This window comes from Eubalaena glacialis, chromosome 9 (assembly GCF_028564815.1).
Source record: "Eubalaena glacialis isolate mEubGla1 chromosome 9, mEubGla1.1.hap2.+ XY, whole genome shotgun sequence".
Taxonomy (NCBI): Eukaryota; Metazoa; Chordata; class Mammalia; order Artiodactyla; family Balaenidae; genus Eubalaena; species Eubalaena glacialis.
This window is the reverse complement of record NC_083724.1, coordinates 60927409-60940651: the sequence shown is the minus strand read 5'-3', so window position 1 is coordinate 60940651 and position 13243 is coordinate 60927409. Positions and strand designations below refer to the sequence as shown.

Below are 13243 nucleotides of genomic sequence, written 5' to 3'. Positions count from 1 at the left end.
AGGGCAAATATTTCCCAAAAATATTGCCACTGCACTAATGCTAATCTAATGAGCCTTAAGAAATGCAATGATCTCACATTTGTCTTATTGTTAAAACTGCAGAGGTGGTTTAACAAGTGTTTTCACATCATGTGTGCTTTGTTAGATGTTAAAACAGTTTTTTTTTAAGCGGCATAATTAAAATAGAATGGTAGGTGCCCTGGAGAGACATTCACAGCTCTGTTTAAATATAAGTGAAATATCACGGATGTTAGCCAAAATTTCTAAATGTATGCTTGCTTCTGAAGTCCTACTTGAAAGAGATTTTCAAAGTATTTTCCTAAGACCCTTCTGTTTCATTTATTAGGTTTCCTCATTAGATAGAAAAACATTCATTCATGTTAATAAAACAAAAAAATCTGATTGTGTAAGACTATGTTTCCTAAAATTTTACAGCAAAGATGAATTCTAAAATCTCCTTAAACTGCATTTGAACTTGAAGCACCCAGGATTGTATTAGTCATAATCCTTTGTTTAAAACACAATCATTACTGGTCTGTGCATGGTCAATCTTCCTTCCTCCCTCCCTTCCTTCCTTCTCTCATGGTAATGAAATGCACACCATGCAAAACAAAGCTGCGATCTCCAGATTATCCTACATTTAATCATCTCTCCCCCTTATCCCATCTCCCTGCCTCCATCCACTAGAGTAAACCATTATCTTGGATTCTGTGTTGATTGTTCCCTGATTTTTTTAATTTGCTTTTATTGGTATTCTACCTTTTATCAATTAATTTATATTTATCTCATTTGGCTAAAAGATTTAATGTTAGCTGTTATTGTGGACTGTTATCATTCTGTCTTAAACCTGGAAGTTTTCAGTTTATAAAGAACTAATTCCAGAATCCTGCCTCTCAGTCAGCTGTCTAAAGCATGAATCCATAGAACCTATGTTATTACTAATCACTAGATTTCAAGCTGTTTCCCCAAACTTAGGAGACATTGTTAACCTTTACTGATACTAATGGTAGTTGCCAGATTTCAGCGTCCTGCGTGTAGAGCATGTACAAAGTACAATAAAAAGGCAATAAAAGTTAGTAAGATAGTCTTTGATTAGTTAACCTCCTTAGGTTATTAACAGATATTCAACCTTGGTGAAATTATCCAGCCATTTTAAAACTTACTTTTTCCTCAGCAATTTAAAGAATCAATATTTACCTTGACCTTCTTAGTGACTCTTGATTTCTATATAAGAAAAAGTCATAGTATCTCAAAAGCTATAGAATTTTAAGAAATTATTTAGGGGTCCATGGTAATAGTGTTCTAGGCAAAAATTTGAGAATATGAGATAAAAGGGCCAGAGAATGCAGGATCTGAGTAAAGTAAAAAATATTTAAGGGTTAAAACAATAAAAAAATAACCTTAATGATATGTAGGTTGATATTTTACCAGTTTTGTTCACTTGAGTTACTAATGCTTCACAGAACCCTTTGTAGCTTAAAACAAATCATCATGTTCTTTATTTAAAAGATTTCACAAAAACTCAGTTTAAGATTATGTATTATAAAACTTGGAATCATAAAAATTTATATCTGAATTTTTTTAGATTTCTAGGCTACAAAATACATCATAGAATGATTTCTCACTGATCACAAATTCCTTGGACACAAAGTATTAGGGTTCAGATTTATCTTGCATACTTTTCCAAATTTACAAGACTTTCACAGGTAAAAGTGAATTAAACATCAATTCTGTAACTTAGGGAGACTCTATACATATTTTTCCGAGTAAGTGAAAAAAAAAAAAAAAAAAAAAAAGCTCTTAACGTTTGGCTGGAGGACTGTGGACATACTGCTTACTTTTTTAAATACCTTGATTACTATTTTTTTCTTTTTTTAATTGAAATATAATTGACATTAATTTCAGGTGTACAACATAGTGATTTGATATTTTTGTACATTACAAAACGATTGCTATGTAACCCTAATTTCCGTCTGTCACCATGCAAAGTTATTAAAATATTATTGACTGTATTCCCTATACTATACATTACATCCCCATGACTTATTTATTTTATAACTGGAAGTTGATACCTCTTAATACCCCTCAACTGTTTCTCATTCCCCCCCACCCCCCTCACCTTTGGCAATCAATTTGTTCTGCATATCTGAGTCTGTTTCTATTTTGTTATACTAGTTCACTTGTTTTATAGATTCCACATATAAGTGAAATCATATGGTATTTGTTTCTCTCTGACTTATTTCTCTTAGCATAATACCATTTAAGTCGATCCATGTTGTCATAAAAGGCAAGATTTCATTCTTTTTTATCACTGAGTAATATTCCATTGTTTGCTTAACTATTTTTTTTCAGTTTTGAGGTACCATTGACAAGTAGAATTGTAGGATAAAGTGTATATCGTAGAGGTTTAATGTATGTATACTGTGAAAGGATTTCCACCATCTACTTAATTAACACATCTATCACCTCATATATTTATCTTCTCTTTGTTTGCTTTTTTTTTGTGTGTGAGAATAATTAACTGCTACTCTCTTCACAAATTTCAAGAATACAACACAGTTCTATCAGCTATAATCACCATGTTTTACATTACATTCACCCTATAGCTGAAATTTTGTACCCTCTTACCAATCTCTCCCTATTTCCCCCACACCCCTGGCAACCACTTTTCCACTTTCTGTTTCTATGAACTTGACTTTTTTTTTTTTTTTAGATTCCACATATAAATGATACCATGCAGTATTTGTTTTTCTCTGGCTTATTTCACTTAGCATAATGCCTTCAAGGTCCACCCATGTTGTCACAAATATCAGGATTTCCTTCTTATGGTTGAATAATCTAATTAATGTTTGTGTCTCTGTGTGTGTGTAAAATATTAATACCTTATCCAATATATGATTGGCAAATATATTCTCCCATTCCATAGGTTGCCTTTTCATTTTGTTGATTTTTTTTTTTTTTTTTCCTTTTCTGTTCAGAAGCTTTTTATCAGGTTGGCCAAAAAGTTCGTTTGGGTTTTCTGTAAGATCTTTTAGAAAAACCCAAACAAACTTTGGCCAACCCAATAGATTGATGTAATGCCATTTGTTTATTTTGCTTTGGTTGCCTTTGTTTTTGGTGTCAAACCAAAAAAACCATTGCCAAGACTGTTATCAATGAGCTTTCCCCATATGTTTCTTCCAGAATTTGTATGGTTTCAGGTCTTATGTTCAAGTCTTTAATCCATTTTGAGTTGATTTTTGTGTGTAGTATAAGGTGATTTGGAATACTATCTGACAGAAAGCAAAACATATTCTGAAGTTTATTCTTTAAGCTACAGGGAAAGGAGAATTTGAGGAGATGGGGTGATGTCAGTTGGGCTCTTCAACCTTTCTTGGGTATTCAGATAAAGGTGACTTAAGTCCAGCACTCCTTTCAATATCTCTGTGGATTTGGAGAAGGAGATGCTCACATTTCACTCATGAAAGTGATTTCTGTTTCTTCTGATTTCCATTTCATCTCTTGCAGTCTTTATTTTTTTTAGACCCAAATTTATATAATGTTGAAATCTTATAAAATGCCCCTCATGTAAGGGGATTTGTTGTTTCTGGGACAATTTCAGTGAAGGTTTGGATGTTATGGCTACAGATTAGAAAAATCAAAGAGTAAATCATTTTAAAAAGAATAATAAACACCTTTTCTAACGGAGTTTCAATCATCCCCCTACCAGGGTAAAATGATTAACCAATCCTCTTTTTCTTAATTTTTTTTTTTTTGGCTGCTTTGAGTCTTTGTCACTGTGCACGGGCTTTCTCTAGTTGCAGCGAGCAGGGGCTACTCTTTGTTGTGGTGCGTGGGCTTCTCCTTGTGGTGACTTCTCTTTGTTGCAGAGCACGGGCTCTAGGCACGCGGGCTTCAGTAGTTGTGGCTCGCAGGCTCTAGAGCACAGGCTCAGTAGTTGTGGTGCACAGGCTTAGTTGCTCCGTGGCATGTGGGATCTTCCCAGACCAGGGCTCGAACCCCTGTCCCCTGTATTGGCAGGCTGATTCTTAACCACTGTGCCTCCAGGGAAGTCCCCAATCCTCTTTTCTATTGTCTCCAATCCCCTACCTGCTCTAGCTTCCTTTCTCACCCTCACAGCCCACTGGAAGCTCCCCTTGATAGATTCCTGTTGGTTTATTATGCACAGTAAGTGATCCCTCTTTTTGTTTTACACTTGCTTATTCAGACCATTGCCTAAATATTCCATTAGGGCAAGGTTCTTTGAGGATTTTTCCTATTTTTAAAAAAATCCTCTTCCCCCAAAATTCTATATCTTGCTCATGTTTTTTCCTCATTTTATGTGTAATAATAATGTCATTAGTTCTTCAATACATGTTAGCTTGTTTTGTTTTAGTGAATGTTAAATCTATTAAAATAATATAACATGTTTATTTGATTTATTTTTATTTTTGGCCACACTACGTGGCTTGCAGGATCTTAGTTCCCCTACCAGGGTTCAAACCCACGCGCTTGGCAGTAAAAGCACAGAGTCCTAACCACTGGACTGCCAGAGGATTCCCAATATACTATGTTTAAACATGGTTTTATTCCCATAACTCTGTTTCCCTATAGGCTCCTAAGTTTTGCTTCTGCAAATTATTTTCACCATTGGGATACTAAAAATATGAATGTCAGGTTGAAGAGAGAATATTGTAGTTAAAAAGAATTAAGAATGATTGCTTATTTACCCACTTTTTGGTATTTACATAATCTGTTTTTTAAAACAGCAAAACCATATTCTAATTTGCTTCTGTATTTTTAGGTTCTTAGATAACCTTAGGCGTGGCATTAATGAAAATGTAGAATGCAGGCTGGGAGCAGTATTCATGTTAAATTTTGTGCCCACCTCCTTAGAATCTGTGGTAAATTACCCAGAGAATCTTTGTTACTTTACTTCTTATTAAGTTCACTTATCAAAAAAAAAGAGATAGTTAAGATCCAGGTTTTAGCAAGAGTTTATGACTTTCTGGATAATTACTTTTTCTGTAAGAGGATGGGAAATATATTGACCATGCTTTGTGCTTTAAGGATTATTTCATTTCTTAATTTTTCTTTGGGCAAAATAGGAAGGAGAGGTGCAGATAAGCTACCCAAGGCTAATGTTTCCACTGTGGAAGGCAGAAAGCTCAAAAGAAAATGGGCTGTTCTTTACATGACAGGTTAAAACAGGTTATCTTTCCATGTTGAGTAGACAGTGGTGAATGCTCCAAAAACATCCATGATGAACATTTCTTTGATAATATTTCTTCTGTCTGATCTTCTTATGCTGTGGTAGGAGATTTGGTGAGATACACTCACTTCATGGAATGATCTTGCATTTTTTTAAATTAGTGTATGCGAGTTTAAGTTTAAACATTTAACATTTGATATTTTACCACTAATTTTTAAATGAGTAAAATAATATTGATCTTCTGAATTTCTATTATGATTCAGTTACAGCTTAGACGTTAATTGTTAAATTCTGTTATTTGACAAATTAAGCTTATGCTTAATATTAAGCAGGCACTTTGCCTGGGGATATAACTGAATTTAGACTATCTTCTACTTAATTGATAAATATTGCTACTTTTAGTAACTCTCTGTCCCCTGTCTCTGCCTGATGCTTTTTATTTTGAAACATACTCAGCTGTTTTTTGTTGTTTTTTTTTTAAACCAAGTGAAGCTGCTGCAATATGGAATGTCCCCCATTATAATACTGAGATCTAATACTTACTGGATACTTTCTATGTACCAGACACTGTGCTGTGTTCTTTAAATGCATCTCTCACAAGTAATCTTAGTATAGCTTCACAAGTTAACACCTCCATTTTATTGTTAAGAAAAATGAAGAACAGTGAGGACAAATCACTGGACCAAGGTCATACAGCTAGTAAGTGTTGGAACATGAGTTTAATTTGCAGGCTGGTTACCTTCAGAGCTACACTTTCAATCATTGTGCTAAGGTAGCTGTTTCATTTAGGGGAGCATGATGACTACCAGCTCTGATGGGTAAGGGCACGATGAAACTGCTGAGTAACTTTGCTTTGCATAATATAAAGGGCACTTTATATTACTCCACCACTTACTAGCCCGTGGGATCACTGTAAAGTCAAAGACAAATTGCTCTTACTCATGAGATGTGGTGAGGATTAAATGAGGTAATGCATATAGAATATGTAGTTCATTGCCTGGCAACTGTAAATTGCCAGTAAACATTTGCTTTTATTCTCATTATGATTGTTTTGGGGGTATTTAGACTAATGCATTTCTACTGTTAAAAGGACCTTAAAGATCAGGTCAACTCCTGCCCTCTTGACCTTTTAGAGAGGAAGATATTTGTATGAAATATTCTCTAGACTACAGAATGAAATTTCCTATTTTAACTTTTCTCTTTGGTTCAAGTGGTCAAATGAATGTATTTCTTAACTTGTTAACTTGTAAAAATTTGTTTATTCAACTTTTTGTTGCTGTATTTCTCTTTTTAACCTTCTACCACTATAAACTTCATACCTATAGAAAAGTTGAAAGAATACTGTAATAACACATGTATACTCTTAATCCAGACTCACCAATTATTACCATTTTTCAAAATTTGAGTTCTTCCTCACCTTTTTCTTTCTAACTCCATATATGTGTGTGTATGAAATGTTTTGGCTGAATTATTTGAAAGTAAATTGCAGTGATAAGTACACTTCATCCCCAAATCTTTCATAAGAACAAAGGCTTTTTTGCACATATCATAACAGTATTGTAACATCCAAGAAATTTAATATCAGTGAAATAGAAATAATGTTATTTAATATGCAGTTTCTATTCAAGTTTCTGTAATTATCTCTACAGTTTTTATTTTGAATAAAATACATTATGATCAAGGATGTTGCTGTAAAATCTCAATTTTCTGAAGATATTAAAGGTTATGGAAAACTTCATAATTTATTGTAAACTTTCTCTGAGTATGTGAAAATAACCTACATTCAAGTAACAACATTTTTTATATCTACTGTAAATGTAGATTGCAGATTGCCTTAGTTGATTTCACTGTGTTCTTTCTTCTTTGCCTACCAAATCTATCTGGATTTTAAAGAAGGATGAAATAACCACTGTGTTAGTTTTCATATAAAGCTTCCCTGAATTTTTAAAATAGTTTTGTTTGGAAAATTTCAAACATACCCCCAAATAGAGAACATAGTATAATGTCTCCATGTACCCATTCACCCCTATTCAATTAAAATCAACATTTTATCAGTCTTACACATCTCCTCTGCCAATTATTTTTTTATGGTCTGTCAGCACCTGTAGGCTGGAGATACATCATAAATCAGGTTCATCCAAGAGAAAACCATTTTGCTACTGAGTCTCTCTGTACTTTGCTTCACTAAGGGATGAAGAATTAGTTCAACTGTTCATCTTCTCCTTAGCTCTTTATAGAGCAAAAAACTAGTTCTAGTCAAATTGTCTGATTCCAGATTTCTTTGGGGAGGATCATAGGATACCCAGAGGCTAAGATCTCCTAGATTCTGTCACATTCTTAATCTCTTGTCACTGGTTCCCATGTTTTCATATGGACCAGAGAGGAGGAAGATCCTTATTGACTCTTTAACCTAACCCCACTTACTTGCCAGCTCTAGTAATTTTTTGGCCTAAGAAAAGAGAATGACTTTAAGTTGAGAATTAAAGGGAATATGTATTCTTTTATCCACCTAGTCTTTGAAAGATTGCTTCTTGAAATATCAATTATTTTTCTTTGTCATGTAAGCCAAGAACTTATTTTTCTTTTGCCTATGAAATAGAACTGAGTCAAATTTAGGAGAAAATTTATTTTGGATCTCAAATCCTTTGAGATTCCTTCTTTATTCATATCACCTTATTTATAAAGGCAATATGTTAAGGAAAATATGCTTATGATGTATCATATTTAATTATGCCGACTATGTTGAATCCTTTTGGACGTTGGGGTTATAAATAAGTAAAGGAATTTTTAATCCCTCCCAACTGAATAGGAAGATAATTTAAGATTATATAAAATTATTTGATCATTCATATCCTAAAACATTTCCTTTTCAAGAACAGTAGAATATAAAATGTTTTCACTAAGCCAAAAATATGATCAGGAAAATAAGTAACTCAACCTATAAGGATACCTGGATTCTAATCCTGATAATGTTACCAGTTAACTTTATGATCTTGGAAAAAAGAGTCATGGTAATATTGCTTCTCATCTGCTAAATGGAAAAATAGTATAGGTGAAAACTTAGACCCCTTTTGTTTCTAAATTTCTGAGTCTGTATAAACATAACTTTGAGTCTGAGTACTAAGGTTGAAACCTATGAAGACAGAAGAATTAACAATATCCAAATGGGATATAAAAGAAGGCTATAATATAAGCTGTATTTAGCCCCTACGACAGAAACAAAAATCACAGAAGCAAAAGCCTCTGCTATTGATTAGGAACCACATTGTTCTGTGTAAATATGAAACATTATTTTCCAGTTGTGTCTAGCACCTCTGCTGAAGTTCTGTTTAGGCATTAAACTTAGAAGATACTTAAAGATTTATTTTTTTTTTACCGTAACGTTTGATGATTCTGATGATATGTAAAATATGTTTTCCAAGGAGTCATAGTCACAACCATCTAAGAACCCTAGAAGTCAACCCAGAAATCACAAAGAGGCATTTATCTTGACAAAGAAAACTTCCTGATAGCTAAGAATCCTCTAAAATATACCCTCTTCCCACCTTTAACATTTTTTTTTCTTTATCACTATATTATTCCCCTCTGTAAATTTTTGAGGGTATAATTATTCATACAAGCACTCCTCATACCTATTTCTCTTTTTCTTTGTCCATGTGTGTAAATAGCCAGAAAATAGCCCCTAAAATTTATAAGAAGAGCTTTACCTAGATCCTTTGCTTGAGAGACCAAAATGTCTAGTGATCGTTGGAATGCAGGTCTATCGACCCCAGATTGTGACGACATCTGTCTGCATAATTAATTTTTTAAGTTTGCGTAATTAATTTTTTAAATTTTATTTTATTAATCTATTCCTACAAATACAACAGTATAAAAGTGTCCTGCATATATGATGCACTTTCATGAAATAACATGAACAAAACCAGAACCAATCAGTACTAGAATATATATATATGCGGATTCTAAAGCGTATGGTGCAAATTGTTAATAGAAGTAATAAAAGAAATCAGCTTAGACCATTCTAGAAAATGGATAAAACATGAACTAAATGTTAAGTGTTAGACCTTAAATGAGGGAGGAGATTTCAGGGCACAGAACCATAGGTATATACACACATATGTCCAAAGGGGGAGGTAAGTGTGTGAGAAGAGAACATTTAGAAGGCCAGAAGAGAAGACTGTTAGGACTATTCGCCAAATTTTTCAGATGTGAGAAACATACTGAGGAATATTGTCTTCATTCTCTGGGCAGTTGGAAGCCAGTATGTGTTCTTACACAGGAAAATAACATAATGGAGCCTGCTGTTAAAACAACAAACAAAAAAACCCATTAAATTATCAATTATCTTAAATATGCTAATAAGAATGTTACTTTTGTTGTCACATAATTATAATAAATGGGTTAGATTTTTCTTTTTTTTTTTTTTTTTAAGTAAAGAAAATATTCTTTGAGCAAGGAGTTAGCAAATCTTGACCAGAAAAACAGCTGATGGTCTCAGTGGTAATTACAAAGTCTCCCACCCATTTCAGTGAAGAAATAATTGCTGTTGAAAAGTTTACAAATTATTTTATGGAGTAATGTTATAATAAAATCAGGTAAATTTTCATGTCCTAAATATTTTGTTTTGTTTTCAACTGAAATGTAATTGAAAAGGCACCAGGACACCTGCAATATAATAAACCTAGGAGGATGTAGAAGTGGCATTTAAGAAAAATGAACTTTGCTTAAAAATCCAAAACAGATTTTGGTTAGGGTTGGTATCTGTAGAACCAACTTAGTTTCCGTCGGAGCTGAAACCCTCCCCTCCCTAGTTTTAGTGGGAGCTATTTTGTATTACTCTGTGAACACAGCGTGTGTTGCAAATGCTTTCAGAGATCTTGGGGAACTCACCTCAGGGCACCAGTGACAAATATTTCCAAATACAAACTATTATACTTCTAAATGGGGATTTCTTTGATTTTCAGTTATAAGAAGGTGTTGATTTATAGTTCCTGCAGTCCTTTCAATGTCAAAGAATTAAAACTTGCATGAGAAGTCATAGTGAATCCTTTTGAGAAACCTCTTACTAAGCCCAGGGAGATGCTCTTTTCACTTCATATCTTGAAAAACTAGTTACACCAGCCAGACAGTTCTGGGTATAAGGCACTGTGTGGCAGTTAGGGGTAATCCCCATGTTTGCATAGACAAGAATGGATTTTGCACTAACACAGTTGATTTTGCCCTCTTTTTAAAGAATGGAATAAAACTTTTATTTAAATGGACTTACAACAATTTATTTCATCTAAATATGTCTTTGCTTATTGAAAATGACAAAGAGGTAACTTTTTTCAATGATGGTACTCAATAAGAACAGGTTTGTCAAGGGATTCCTTTGTATACCACTAGTGGGGTTAAATTGATTGGAAAGTACTGTTGAGGAAAGCAATGTCGTTATTGGATAGGTAGAGTTTACAATTACATGTAGTATTGGGGTGGAAGTCTTGTCTTTATGCATATGTTCTTAAGCAAGAATTAGTGAATTTTAAAAAAAATATGGACAAAGATGGTATAATATTGTGATTTACAATAAATATATATTTGGTCTTCATCCCAAAGTTCCTAAAACTCTTGGGATTTCCAAAGTGATGATAGCTATAAAGGCAATGACAGTGTCTTTTGTTATTTTAATGAGGTGACTTTTGGATGGCAGCTAAGGATAGGGGCTAGTTACCAGGAGAACCAGTCACATTATTAGAGGGTTGGAATTTTCACCCCCAGTTTCTAGAAAGAGAGAGAGGGGCTGCAGGGTGAATCAGTTGCCAATGATTTAATCAACCATATCTTTGTAATGAAGCCTCCATAAAAACTCAAAAGGACTGAGCTCTGAGACCTTCTGGGGCAGTGAACACATGTAGGTTCCTGGAGAGTGGTGTGCCTGGAGAGGGCATGAGAGCTCCATGTTCTTTCCCCATATCTTGCCCTATATGAGTCGCTTGCATCTGGTTGTTCCTGAGTTATATCCTTTTATAAAAACCCATAATCTAGTGAGAAAACAGATTTCTTGAGTTCTGTGAGCTGCTCTAGCAAATTAATCGCACTGGAGGAGCGGCATCCTGGGAACCTGTGTTTTACAGCTAGTCAGTCAGAAGTACAGGTAATAACCTGGAGTGGTGACTGGTGTCTGATACCCAAGCTTAGGGTTGTCAAAACCTCCAATCTATAACTGGTCTGTCAGAAGCTCAGGTGACATCCTGGGCAAGTGAATGACATCTGAAACGGAGGGGGAGACAGTCTTGTAATACTGTGCCTTTGATCCGTGGAATCTGATGCTATCTGCATGTAGTTAGCGTTAGAATTAAGTTGAATTGTAGGAGACCCAGTTGGTGTCCAAGAATTGCTTGGTGGTGTGGGGGGAAACCCCTTCTCTGCACATTGACGTTGGGTCTCAGAACACTAAGAGATGGCCAGAGCATTGTTATTGATAATCATGAAAAAATTGGAAGCAACCAAAAAGTGCCCAAATCTTGCATGGCAAATTCTTTAACCTAAGTATATGAGTGTATCTTACTATTGCAATCAAGAAAAGTCATGTAAATATGTGTGGGGATATACATATACCCAAATGTATAAACATATATATATACTTACTTATGAAGACTCTAACTCTTGGTTCTTTCAGACTGTCATTATCTACTTAGTGTTTTTTAAGTAATTTCTATTTTAATTAGTGTTTCTCTATGTAACTTGGATATATCTCTTAGTTTTTATCCAAGCGTGTGAATAATGTCATTACCATGAACAAAATATATATGACTAATTGAAAAACCATCTAAACATTTTTTCCATAAGTTTTAAGAATAAGAACTGACTATGTCAACCCTAATTACTCTCGTACCATAAGTCTCTTGGTGTGAATCTTACTGGGGTGACATAAAATTTATTTCTCCCAGTCCATTCATGTGATTGGAATGGTAGGTAGAATTCCCTAGCAAAATTTCATTCTCTCACTCCCTCGCTCCTTCTTTCCCTCTCTTTTTCCATCTCTTTCCATCTTTCTCTCCCACTCCTCCCTCTCTCCTTCCCCCAATTGCATACATTTCCAATTACATAGTTTAAAAATGGTCATAAGGTAACAATTCATTATGTTAGCATAGGATAGAAAAATGCCAGCTGAGATTCCTCTTACTGTTGGAAGAAATACAATAAATATTTTTTAAATTGTTGTCTAATTATAAAAATAAGAACTTTCAACTGTAGTGTCTATTTTGCCAACAGTTATGTTCTTTCTTGCTAATCCAATACATAATTTTAGTTTTTTCAACACTGCATTTTCTTGGAGAGATGCCAATTTGCAGATCCATACTACAAGTGTAGTAATTTTGCAATGTTAGAGTGATTTGTTTAGTTACAATTTTCTTTATCTTCTGCTATGGTGATAAAAGCTACAAATGAAGTTTTGACTGAGGAGTATACTGGATACAAGGCCATCATGGCATGGATAAACAATTTACTACAATTACTAGTGGTGCTAGGGAAGCTTCAAAAATAAATTTCCAAAATGGGATAGTCTAAGTTACATCGATATATTTGGCTTCATGTCTTAATCTTTGCTTTTGTCTGTTTTCCTTCAGGGTGTGAAATGTGACTGTGTTTGTCACATTTAATACCAGCCTTAAGCTGGTATTCTTGTAACTTAGACATAAGGAAGGCAATAAAACACAGAAGCATCAGGGTGCTGATGGGAAATAGCAAGTGTTTAGAAAGACCAGTAAAATTTGCTTAATATCTCTATACAGGTTTTCCCTGCTATCCAAAAGTTGTCCGTTCCTATGAAACCTTTCATAAGCTGAAATGGTGTAAAGCGAAGAATCAATTGCCTTAGGACACATCTTGCTAAAGATTGCACAAAATAAATGGAGATAAAGCACAGATGCTCACAGACGCAATTCAGAGCTATGGAGGCTTGATGCTAAGATGCAAGTGTAGTTCCTAGGGAAGGAGCTTGGTGGTGCCACTCTCACAACTCAGGGTGCAAGATGCCTTTATAAGGGCTCGCTGCAAAACAAATGCTGA

At 34.3% G+C, this 13243-nt stretch overlaps 1 long non-coding RNA gene across 1 annotated transcript in view; it reads left to right on the top strand.

The window, feature by feature from the left end:
* Window positions 1-13243, top strand: part of LOC133097171 (uncharacterized) — a 781850-nt gene that overhangs the window by 699667 nt on the left and 68940 nt on the right. The gene's annotated exons all lie outside the window — the stretch shown is intronic.